Source organism: Bos indicus, chromosome 28 (genome assembly GCF_029378745.1).
Source record: "Bos indicus isolate NIAB-ARS_2022 breed Sahiwal x Tharparkar chromosome 28, NIAB-ARS_B.indTharparkar_mat_pri_1.0, whole genome shotgun sequence".
NCBI lineage: Eukaryota > Metazoa > Chordata > Mammalia > Artiodactyla > Bovidae > Bos > Bos indicus.
The window spans coordinates 15,435,324-15,447,526 of NC_091787.1; the positions used below are offsets into that span (position 1 = coordinate 15,435,324).

The 12,203-nt window shown below is 42.0% G+C and overlaps 1 long non-coding RNA gene across 1 annotated transcript in view; it reads right to left on the reverse strand.

The window, feature by feature from the left end:
- Window positions 1–12,203, reverse strand: part of LOC139180405 (uncharacterized) — an 81,697-nt gene extending 69,494 nt beyond the window's left edge. The window contains exons 1-2 of the long non-coding RNA XR_011564657.1: window positions 11,086–12,203; window positions 6,678–6,754 (exon numbers count right to left, since the gene is read on the reverse strand). This is a non-coding gene — a long non-coding RNA (uncharacterized lncRNA). The remainder of the gene's footprint in view (window positions 1–6,677; window positions 6,755–11,085) is intronic.

The following is a 12,203-nucleotide window of genomic DNA, read 5'->3' on the forward strand; positions in this document are numbered from 1 at the left end:
ACTGTGGCCTCAAGGCCACGTGTTGAGTGTGATGAGTGAGGGAATTTCCATCTGTTCTCTCTCCTCTCAGAGTTCAGATCCACTTAGTAATTCCATCAAGTGTCTAGAGCCAGAAAACGGGAAGTTCAGCTGGAATAATGAAACCTGGCATGCGTAAATGCACCATACTGTGTAATTAGTGATCAGACCAGTGCCCCACATTCTACGCATTCTCTCACACTCTATATGGGTTTGCTGCTTGACGATACTAGCAATCTCACAATGATGCCTTTTAAAATAACAACATCTTAAAGGAGGCATGATCCATGGCAGAAAAAATTCAGCTTCATCAATTCCACCACCTCAGCTCCAAACTTCCCCCTTTAATGCCCTCCTATCCAAGCATAATATATAGCTGCATTTCATTTGTTTTGACTGGGGACACTGATATGTAAATTACACTCTCTAAAATTAGTTCTGGAACATTCTTGGAAAATGGAAGAAAAGTTATCTAATTTCAGGAACATAAAATGAAGGGCCTCCTGTCATTTTATCTAATGCTTTAATCTCTTGCTTTTAAAAGGAGCTACGTTTGATTTTAACAGAAGTGGAATCATCCAGCACAATCTGAGAGGCTTGTCAAAGCCCATCAAACGCTGAGACACAACCAGCGGAAAACAGACAATCTAACCTAGAAGAGCCCAAGAGAAGAGAGCAGAGCTTAGAGCTGATGACTGTCAGAAACCAAGGCGGGGCAGGGAAGCCTCAGGCTGTTCAAGGACCACAGTAAAAGCTGCGTGCTGCCCTTCTTTCCCTTCCTCTTACCAGGAGCACACGACACAGGGAAGCAGATCTAGGTTCTGATCACTCCACCCAAGTACAATAGTGCTGATGTGGCCAGTGGAATCTGACTGAACGAAACAGTCAGAAGTCCTAGGTGCTACTCCCAGCTCTGTGCTCTAGAGCAACCCTCAGTCACTGAAGTGGAGTCCTCGGTTTCCTCCTCTGTGAGATGCTGAGAGCATCATCTGCCTGGGCGACATCACACGGCTTTTATGAGGATCCAATGAGATACTGGATAGGAAAGCAGTCTATAAACCAGGCAGTGCTGTACAATCAAAGGGGGCTACTATTTTCTACCCTCATCCAGGGCACCTGCCGTTCAGCAGGCCCAGGCAGGATGATTTGCCCCAGTTTACTTCACGTTGTAGAGAGAACTTTCAGAGCAGAGAAGGCCAGCAGCCACTCATTAGTCAGACAGACACTTCAAGCTGGTTCTCCAGAACTGTGGATGAGTTTGTAATGGTTTGTGCACAGCTCTCTCATGTTATCCCCAGAGGTGACTAACATGTATGATCAAAGTCAGGAATTTGTTTTTGGCCACAAAACAAAGCAAAACTAATTGGCCCTGTCTTGAAGGCTCACAGAGGGACAAAAACAGTAATTTGGGGCTAATTAACACCAGGCCCAAGTCACTTCAGGCTTCCTTGGTGGCTCAGTTGGGAAACAATCTGCCTGCAGTGCAGAAGACCCAGGGTTGGGAAGATCCCCTGAAGAAGAGAATGGCAACCCACTCTAGTATTCCTGCCTGGAGAATTCCAGGGACAGAGAAGCCTGGTGGGCTGTAGTCCATGGGATCACAAAGATTATTCACCATACATAAGAATAAATCTCCTTAAGAGTCATTTATACTCATGATCTCCCATCACCCATTCTCTGACTGCTTCTCCAAATGAGTTATCAAGACCACCAAAGGGTCTGGGAATGTAAATTGGTGCAGCCACTATGGAAAACAGTATGGAGGTTCCTCAAAAACTAAAAATAGAACTGCCATATGGTCCAGCAAGCCCACTCCTGGGCATGTATCTGGACAAAATTATAATGTGAAAAGATACATACACCCCTATGTTCATTGCAGCACTACTTATAATAGCCAGGACATGGAAACGACCTAAGCATCCATGAATGGAAAAGGAGAAGTGATACATACATACAATGGAATACTACTTGGTCATAAAAAAGAAGAAATAATGCCATTTGTAGCAACACAGATGGACCCAGAGATTATCATACTAAGCGAAACAAGTCAAAAGGAGAAATACGAATACCATATGATAGCGCTTATATGTGGAATCTAAAACATGACATAAACGAACTTATCCACAAAACAGAGATACACTCACAGACATTCAGAACAGACTTGTGGTTGCCAAGGTGGAGGGAGGGGGAGAGGGCAGGTTGGGAGTTTGGGATTGGCAGATGCAAACTATCATATATAGGATGGGTAAACAACAAAGTCCTACTAAACAGCACAGGGAACTATATTCAATATCCTATGATAAACCATAATGGAAAAATGTGAAAAAGAATATATGCATATAACTGAATCGCTCTGCTGTGTGGCAGACACTAACACAATGTCGCAAGTCAACTATACCTCAATAAAATAAATTTTTAAAAAAGAGTACCAAAGGATCTCCATGCCACTCAAGCAAGCAATGCATCAGCATCATTTAACACAGTTGATCACTCCCTCCTCCTTAAATCACATCCTAGTTTAGGGGACATTGTTCTCTCTTCTGTAAAACCTCTTGTTTTACAGAAATTGCTCCTTTTCAGCCTCCTTTGTTGGTTCCATCTTACCTTCCAAATTTTTAAATCATGGAATATCCAGACCCACTCCTTGCTCTATCTACACTCATTCCCCTAAAAATCTCCTCATGACTCATGGCTTTACTCCAAATGCACAAACATGACCCTAAACTTTGTGTCTTTCCATCCAACTGCCTGCTCAGCAGCTCCACATGAGTGCAGAGTAGTTTTCTCAAGCCTGACACGTCCAGAGAAGAATGCTTATTTCACAGCCTACAAAACACCTCTGCAAACAGTAACTCCATCCTTTTGGCTACTGAAGCAAAAAGCCTCTACATCATCCTTGCCTCTCTCTTCCTCTCTATCATACCTCATACCAAATCCATCAACAGATCTTCTTAGCTCTAACTTCAGAGTAAAACCAGAATCTGGTTCCTTCGCAACACCTCTCATCTGTTCCACGTCACTTCTCAACCGAATCACTACAACAGCTTCCTACCTCATCTCTTGGCTTCCTGCCCTTGACTCCCCACAGTCCATTCTCAACACAGGAACCAGGATGATCCTCTGAAAAGATTATTCAGATTTATCCCTTCCTTTTTCCCTACCTTCCTCCCTCCCTTCCTTTCCTTTCTCCCTCTCTATCCCTCATCACTAGTGTTGCTGCAACCTCATTGAGAGAAGAAGACAATATCCTTTTTTTAAGAGAAAAAAGTGATTTTTATTAAATCTTCGGCTCTTGGAACACACTGCTAAGAGATGAAAAGGCATGTCACAGACTAGAAGACAATATGAAAAGCCAACATCCTTACAACAGTCTATAAGGCCCTAGAAGAAAGCCTGTAAGTTCCTTCACTTCTTTGATCTCATCTCCTCTTCAATTCAACTTCCCTGGTGGCTCAGACAGTAAAGTGTCTGTCTACAACGCGGGAGACCTGGGTTCGATCCCTGGGTCGGGAAGATCCCCTGGAGAAGGAAATGGCAGCCCACTCCAGTACTCTTGCCTGGAAAATCCCATGGATGGAGGAGCCTGGTAGGCTCCATGGAGTCACAAAGAGTCGGACACAACTGAGCGACTCCACTTTCTTTCTTTACCTCTTCAACTCACCTATTCCACCCATCAGTCCTGAGAAGAGTCCTGCCTAAGGGCCTCAGCACTTTGTTCCTTCACCCAGGCTGATTTCTCCCTAGATAGCCGTACAGCTTGTTCTGCCTAATGTCTCTACTCAAATGTCACCTCCTAGTGGAATCTTCCCTAACAACTGTATTTAAAACCACTCTCATCCCTCTTACTCTTTTTTCCACCGTATGTGTAAATACGGCATATGGCAGACACAGAGTGGCCATTTAGTTTGTTTTATAACAAATAAGAGAATCCCTTGGACAGAGGAGCCTGGCAGGCTACAGTCCATAGGGTCGCAAAGAGTCAGACACGACTGAAGCAACTTAACACACACACATCTAAGCATTCGATTATTCTGAAGCTAGTATAGCATGTGACTCCTTAGCAGACGATTTCAGATTTTTAAGTTGTATTCCATATTGTCTATCTAGATTTTAGATGGAGAGAGAATATCCTAAATCAGGTTCCTACACCATGGATTTCGTACATGTGAGAAAGTGATTTGAAAGTGCTGTCTCACGAAGTTTTATATGAAATCGTGGACTGAAAATCCTTGACCCCAAATTCTCATAGTGTCAGCACATTTTCCTCAATGTTTCCTCTTAGAAACTGTCATAAGATAGCTGATTAAAAACATAAATTATTTAACAAGTCAGACACTTAACTAGTTGTTCAAGGAAAAAATAATAAGCTTAATCCTAGCTCATTTATACCAACATATATTTTAGGTGGATCAAAGATTCATATATTAGAAGTAAATCTGGTTTTGCAGAGTAAATCTGCAAAACCACACAAATGATTCCTTCCTTCTTTCTTGCTCATGATCATTTGCCTTAGGCTCTTCTCAAGTCCCAGGGTTAAATCTTCATTAAGTCATTTTGCCAATTTAAATTCCAATGCCAGTGATTACGCTGGAAATGTGCATAGGACACAATTTAGACTTAAGACTTGCCACAGGGCTTCTTGAGAATGATTTTCATATTCTCAAAACCTGAAATCTGAGGAGGTACCTCCTTTCCCTATGTCTGTAATTGTTTGCATGTGATACCTGGAACAGTGGTGGCTCTCTGAGGCCAGAAGATTCAGCCTACGAGGATAAACTATTGCGCTCAAGATTGCAAAACAAAAAGATGTAAAGACTGAGTCCCTGATGACATTGTTAGGCTACAAAATTAATGCTCTGACTTTCCTAGTGCCAGATCTTTATTTTGCTGTGCAAAATAAATATTCTTCACATATGCACAACCTTTAATTTGACATTCTACAGTCTATAGTCAAAAATATTGATACATTTTTAAAAACCATCTCGAAGTTGAGAAGGCCTTCCTAAGCATGACACAAAACTCATAAGGCATAAACAGAAATATTCATAATATTCAGACCATGACACATAAACTTTATATTATAATTACAAAAATAAGTAAATAAAAATCTAAAACATGCATATAGTTAATATCTAAAACATACAAATTCTTAGTTAAAATCAATTTGAGAATATCCAATAAAAAAATGAATCAAACACAAACATTTAAAAGCTTCAACATAGCAAAGGTGTCATGAACAAAGTAAGGAGACAAATAACAAAGTGGGGAAAAATCACTTTCAGCTTACAGTACAAAGTGCAAACAGCCCTCAAATATAAAAAGTTTCAGAAAATAAAGAATAAAAAGGCCAGTAACTCTATAGGAAAACAGAGTTCACAAAGAAATTCAAATGTCTCCTACACATACAAAAAGATGTTCAACTTGACTCACAATAGGAGAAACACCCATTATTAATAGTACTGCACAAACCTAGTAACTAGTTGTCACTTAATCACACGCAGAGGGATTATCTCAAGGGACTAAAACACAGCAATCTGATTTCACATCCCGATTAGGTTACCCTAAGGACAAAAAGAGGTACAAAGCAATCTTAAAGTGTTTTCAGTAATCATGTAATTCACAATGATAGTTTTATCATTATTTTTAAAATAATATATACATGCTAAGATATAATAAATTCTATCATTAGAAAGTCAGAATTTTCACTACTCAGCCATAAAAATGAATAAAATAATGCCATTTGAGCAACATGGATACAACTAGAGATTATCATACTAGGTGAAGTGAGAAAGATAAACATCATATGATATCACTTATATGTGAAATCTAAAACACAAATGAACCTAGTTATGAAGCAGAAACAGAATCACGGACACAGAGAACAGACTTGTGGTTAGCAAGGGGCAAGGAGTTGGGGGAGGGGTGCATTGGGAGGTTGGGATTAGCAAAGGTAAGCTTTTATCCACAGAATGGATAAACAAGGTCCTCCTGTATAGTACAGAAAACCATATTCAATATCCTATGCTAAACCATAATGGAAAAGAATATTTAAAAAAGAATGTAGATATGTATATAACTGAGTCACTTTGCTGAACAGCAGAAATTAAACATTGGAAATTAACTATAATTCAACAAAAAAATAAAATCAATGAAATCGGGCAAAAATATGTGATCCTCAATTTAAATAAGAGCTATTATTAACTCATGATGCACTTTCTATTGAAAAATAAATATATTATTTTGTAGAAACAATTTTCAACCCACTACTGATGAACATTCCTACTGCCAAGACTGTGGTCTGAAAACCACCCCACAGGACTCCTTGGAATGACTAATTCCAGATCTGGGGCAGAAAATGTGAAAGATCAGCCTAAAATATTGTGGCATGTCAAAAAGTAAAGAAACTAATAAAGACTACTGAATTTTTATCAGTGGGACTCAGGAGGCAACTTGATAAGAAAATTTGAGCATCAAAAAAGAAAACTCTGCAACTGCTGGAAATCTACTACCCCTGAAAATTTAAATCTATGAGTTCATAATGCAGTCTTCCCTCAAGGCAGGGCAGGGGAACTCACTGGGGACATTTGGAGGATTCCAGAAAGCCAACCTATCTTTCTGCAACTGATAAATAAAGACAAAGAATCAAGTATGTATCTTACCTTTCTTGTATCTGCTGCTCCTTGAGGAAGTTGATAATTTGACAAGGGGAAATCATCTCTTTATAGAGGGATGTCAGCTAACAAAAGAAGGAATCAAAGAATATTCACCATTTTGCAACCTCTAGTGAAATAATGAGCATAAGCAATGACCATAAAAAAGTACAAAAACCATTATATGAAGAAAATATTATGGGGAAATGTACAATGGATAATCATGCTGAATGCACAGCTCAATCTTAACACCAAAAAATTGAGGCAACCAGATATTTAGACGGAAGTACACACCACCAATGAATTTTTCTTCCCTGAAAAATCAAATCTCAATGTGACCAAGCCTCTAGATATAACTCCCAGTTTCCAGGTATCAAGCTACAAAAGAATATATTAAATGAAACAAGGAGGGTGCAATCAACAAGATCAGGAATATGGGAAACTCTACAGGCCAAATAAATCTGATTTATTTACCAAATAATTGAAGAAAAATCTTAAGGTTCATAGCAACAAAATATGTAAATTAAAGAAAAATCTTAAGAGAGACTGAAGATTTATATCAACCTAATATAATGTGATGAAAAAAAGTGAAAGTGTTAGTCACTCAGTTGTGCCCAACTCTTTGTGACCCCATGGATTGTAGCCTGCTAGGCTCCTCTGTCCATGGAATTCTCCAGTCAAGAATACTGGAGGGGGTTGCTATTCTCTTCTCCAGAGGATCTTCCCAACCCAGGGATCAAACCCAGGTCTCCTGCATTGCAGGCAGATTATTTACCATCTTCTTTAAAATTGTGAAATATGCTTTTAGATGATAGCATCTAGAATAGTACTGCCCAGTAAATATATAATATGAGCCATATGTGTAATCTTAAAATTTCTCACAGCCACATTAAAAACATAAAAAGAAACATATGTAATTAGTTTAACAATGTATTTAACCTAATATAGCCAAATATTATCTAATTATCAAATAATCATCAAATATATACTCAATGTTTTAAATTATTAACTGGTGCCTTAATTTCACACATCTCAAGAGCTGACTAGCTACATTCGCCAGTGACTACCATATTGGACAACAAAAAAGGTTCTTACTAATCATGACATTCTTGCTACATATTAAATACATGTTTATTTTCAAGGGAAGGGAGTGATGTCATGAATTTCTAGGTATAAAGAGTGAGGAAGGAGAGTTCTGTTCGGGACCTGTCTCTTTCTGGCCCATGGTGTTTTCTTCTGTGAGGTCAGAGGGGTGGGTCAGATCACATCTGAATGTACCCTCACCTCCCCACCTTTGTCAGTAGATAGGAGCTGGGCCTCTGCCTGAAGCACACGGCTTGATTTCCTTGATTCCTCGGTTTCTGCAACTGTCCTTGGTGATGGTGGCTCCCTCAGTAAAAGTTGTGTATTGCCCAAGTAGACTGTCCTCTGAGCAATATGAATCAAACATCATGCCTCTGAGCAGACATTTGCACAGTGGCTCTGACCAGCAGCACTTGGCTGTAACCTGACTAAAGGTATTAACACATCAGAGGAGAGAACACTGATTGGTCAGCCATAGTGCTGTTGCCATGGAGGCAAATAGCATCTGTGCCCAACAAGCACTGTCCAGAGGCAGTGCTTAGAGAGGTGAAAGCAGAATCAGGCTGTCCTCTCATGATGCTGTTAAAAACACACCTGTCACTCAATGAGCCACCATGGCCCTGATCCCAGGAACCTCAAACACCTTCTGATTAGTACTTGGCTTCCCCCCGGACTTACCTACCGGGAAAGGGTGACTAGTAAGTGAACTGGAAAGTTCTCATACAAATTAATAAATTGGCATTTTGGCCCAGATATCCATTCTTTTGGGAATCGTAGCGACTCAATTGACTAAAATGGGACAATGCTCAAGAGCCAGCCCACCTAGAGCTTCCCGTAATACCTGAGGCTTCTGATGCAACTAGCTCCAGGGCTCTGACAAGCTCAGAGAGGTTGGGAACCTTGTCTACCTTGCTCACAGTTACATCCTTGGTCTCTGGGAGAGTATCTGACACATAGTAGGTGCTCGGTTAATGTGGGTTGGGTGAATAAAAAATGAAGAATCTGAATCTGCCACAAGAAACATGGGCCCTCAATGTACCAAGTTAAAAGGCATGTTTGTGCCGGGACTTCCCTGGTGGTACAGTGGCTGACTCTGTGCTCCCAACACAGAGGGTCCAGGTTCAATCCCTGGTCAAGGAACTAGACCCCACGTGCCCCAACTAGGAGCTCACATGCTGCAAATGAAGATCACGTGTGCCAAAACTAAGACCCAGTGCAGCCAAATACATAAATTAGGAAAAACAAAAAGCATCTTTGTGGCATCTTGATAGTTAAGCAGCAGGCTTTGCCTGCTAATACTTGATCTTTGCCAAAGTCCTAGGAACTTAAACAGGTCAAGATTTGGTTGTGAAGTATCTGCAACAATACTAGGCACATATAGGCCCCCAAGAAGGATGTCTCCCTTCTCCCTCTGCTCTGATGACCCTGTAAGCAGGGCATTCTCTCACTGTACTGGAATCACGGGTATCTTCAGTCAGGTTTCCTGGTGAAAAGCTGACTATGCAATGGAGTTTGTATGCAGGATGTTGACTGGCATGTAGAAAAGCACCTTCCAGAGAACAGGGAAAACAGGATTGGGCAGTAGAAAAAGTTGAGCTGTGATGCAATTGCAACAGAGGACTCAGTTCTTTCAGAAAACCCTAGAGAGAGGCTAGCACTTCAGAGTTATCCCAATAGAGTCAACGAAGCCATTCATTAGTCATTGAGGCCAGGGTTACTGGAGTTCAGCTTCCCCTAAAGTGAAAATGAAGTCACTCAGTCACGTCTGACTCTTTGCGACCCCATGGACTGTAGCCTACCAGGCTCCTCCGTCCACGGGATTTTCCAGGCAAGAGTACTGGAGTGGATTGTCATTTCCTCCTCCAAGGGATCTTCCTGACCCAGTGAACCCGGGTCTCCTGCACTGTAGGCAGACGCTTTACTGTCTGAGCCACCAGGGAAGTCAGCTTCCCCTAAGGAGGGAGGTAATTCCTTCAGCTGAAGGCAGTGCCCAGAGCACGACTCAGCTGTGGGCCCTTAGCAACCAATCCTGGCCCCCAAGGCAATGAGTGCCAAGGTCCTGCAGAGACACTGAAGTGACACAGCAGAACAAACACAGATACCTTTTTCTTCCCCTAGACACATATCAGAGAGAGAACTGACCTTACAGCACAAGCACTGGTTAGAATATTGATACCACGGAATCTACTTTTCTTACAATTTATTTTTAATTGAAGGGCAACTGCTTCACAATACTGTGTTGACATGGGATCTACTTTGTGTTCTAAGAAATAATTGTGAACACAAGGCTACGTCTGTCTTGTTCCTCACCATTATTTCAACGTCTGCATACTCAGCACGCTATGCTGTACTAAGTTGCTTCGGTCGTGTCCAACAGTTGTGCGACCCTATGGACTGTAGCCCGCCAGGTTCCTCTGTCGTTGGGATTCTCCAGGGAAGAATACTGGAGTGGACTGCCAGTCCTTTCTCCAGGGAATGTTCCCAACTCAGGGATCGATCCATCGTCTCTTACGTCTAACCTGCATTGTCAGGCGGGTTCTTTACCACTAGCGCCACCTGGGAAGCCCTGCATACTCAGCACACAATGAGTGCTAAATAAAAATTTGTTGAATGGATACATAAATTAACAAGTTCTTAAAAGTGGCTTCTGCATTTATACTTAATTGTATATTAGTTGTTCCTATTAAACCATTAACTCCTCAGGGCAAGAAGCTTTCTTAATTATTCCTGTGTTCCTAGCATCTAGGGCAAAACCTCGGAGAAGGCAATGGCACCCGACTCCAGTACTCTTGCCTGGAGAATCCCAGGGACCGGGGAGCCTGGTGGGCTGCCGTCTATGGGGTCGCACAGAGTCGGACACGACTGAAGCGACTTAGCAGCAGCAGGGCAAAATCTAGTAGTAATACACTGTCCCCTACTACTATAAAAACGATGGTCCCACCATCACACACAAAACTGTTTTGCAGAACAATCGCTTAGAATTCAATCTACTGTATATTGTGTATCTACTACTTTACCCTATACTTATTTTTATGATACTGAGGTTTCCTTTAAGAGAAAAGTGGGAGCAGGGATTAAAAATAATTTCTTTTTTAGAAACAATTACACACTGGACATTTTGCATCTATTAGGTCTAAACCTTCCGAAAGTACAGTTCACCAGTAACAAAAGCTGAGCTCAGAAAGCTTAACAAACCAAAGAGTACCCATCTAGAGAGGTGGTAACTGGAGGAGCTCGGAAGTAAAAGCCTGCTCTGCGGGACTCCAGATCCCATGCTTCCTCCCCCATGCCAAGCTATTTTCTTATTACCACCTATATCCAATGGTTAGCTTACCAGGACCTGGGGAGTTACCACTGCCATCAGAGTTTCAGCAGATGCCCTGGGAGGATGCGCCTACTCACAGACCAGTCCTAGCTCACTAGGCGCTGAGCCACTGTCTCTGCTGTTACCCAGAGCCCACGCCCTTCCTGAAGATCCCCTGAAGGTGGGGTGAGGCAACTCCTCCTAAGGCAAAGTCAATGACCCACAGAGAAAATCTATCAATATCTTGAACTTCCTGAAGAAGCCCAGCTAAAAAGAATCTTCCTCTTGCCTAGAAACAACCCAGAGGTCTTCAATCTTCAGGTCTTTCTGGAAAGACTGGGAGGCTCCAGGTCCTGAAACAAGATCTTCCTGAGAAATTTCATGGTGGGCTGTAGGCTGAGGTAACGAAGACCCATCCCTCCCTGTCTCTCTCAACCTCTCTTTCACGCACGCACGCACGCATGCACCACACGCAGGCACGCAAGCACATACGCACGTGCGCATGCGTGCCTGCGTGGCTACACACAAACACACACGCTTTCTCTCACATTTCTTAGGCACATCCCTTCCTAGTCACATCAAAGCTGACTGCTCAGGTTCTTTGCTGCTTCTGTTTACCTTTCCTTGGTTCACACCGCTTCCCAGGGCTTTGAGAACAAGGCAAAGACAGAGCTCTTTTCCTCTTACTCCCCTCAGCTGGTGACTGCTAAAATGCCCCTCGGAAGTTACAGTTCTTTTCAGTCTTGGACAGTGAACGTTCCCATTTCATGGGAACAAACCTATACTGTACTTATAGTTCTGTCCAGGGACCTGAGCTCATCCTGGCTCTGTGTGTACCATGGCCCTCTCACTGGTTTCAAATGATTCCTCCACCTGGTTCTTATTCTCGCTTAACCTTTCCCAGGACTCCAAAATGGCAGCTTCCCAGCAGCCTTAGTGGCTATTTGCAAATGAGTTGCTGAACCTGTTCCATCCTTCCCTGGAGATTGATCAAACCAGTCCCACCTGGTCCCCTTAGGTGTTAGAGTTATCTGGACTAGTCTTAGAAACTGCCTCTGAAAACTGTAGATGTTTGGGAATCCAGATCCAAAATAATAATTCGTCTTATCACACTGGGAATGATTCCCAGGAAGGAAAAAACAGGCATA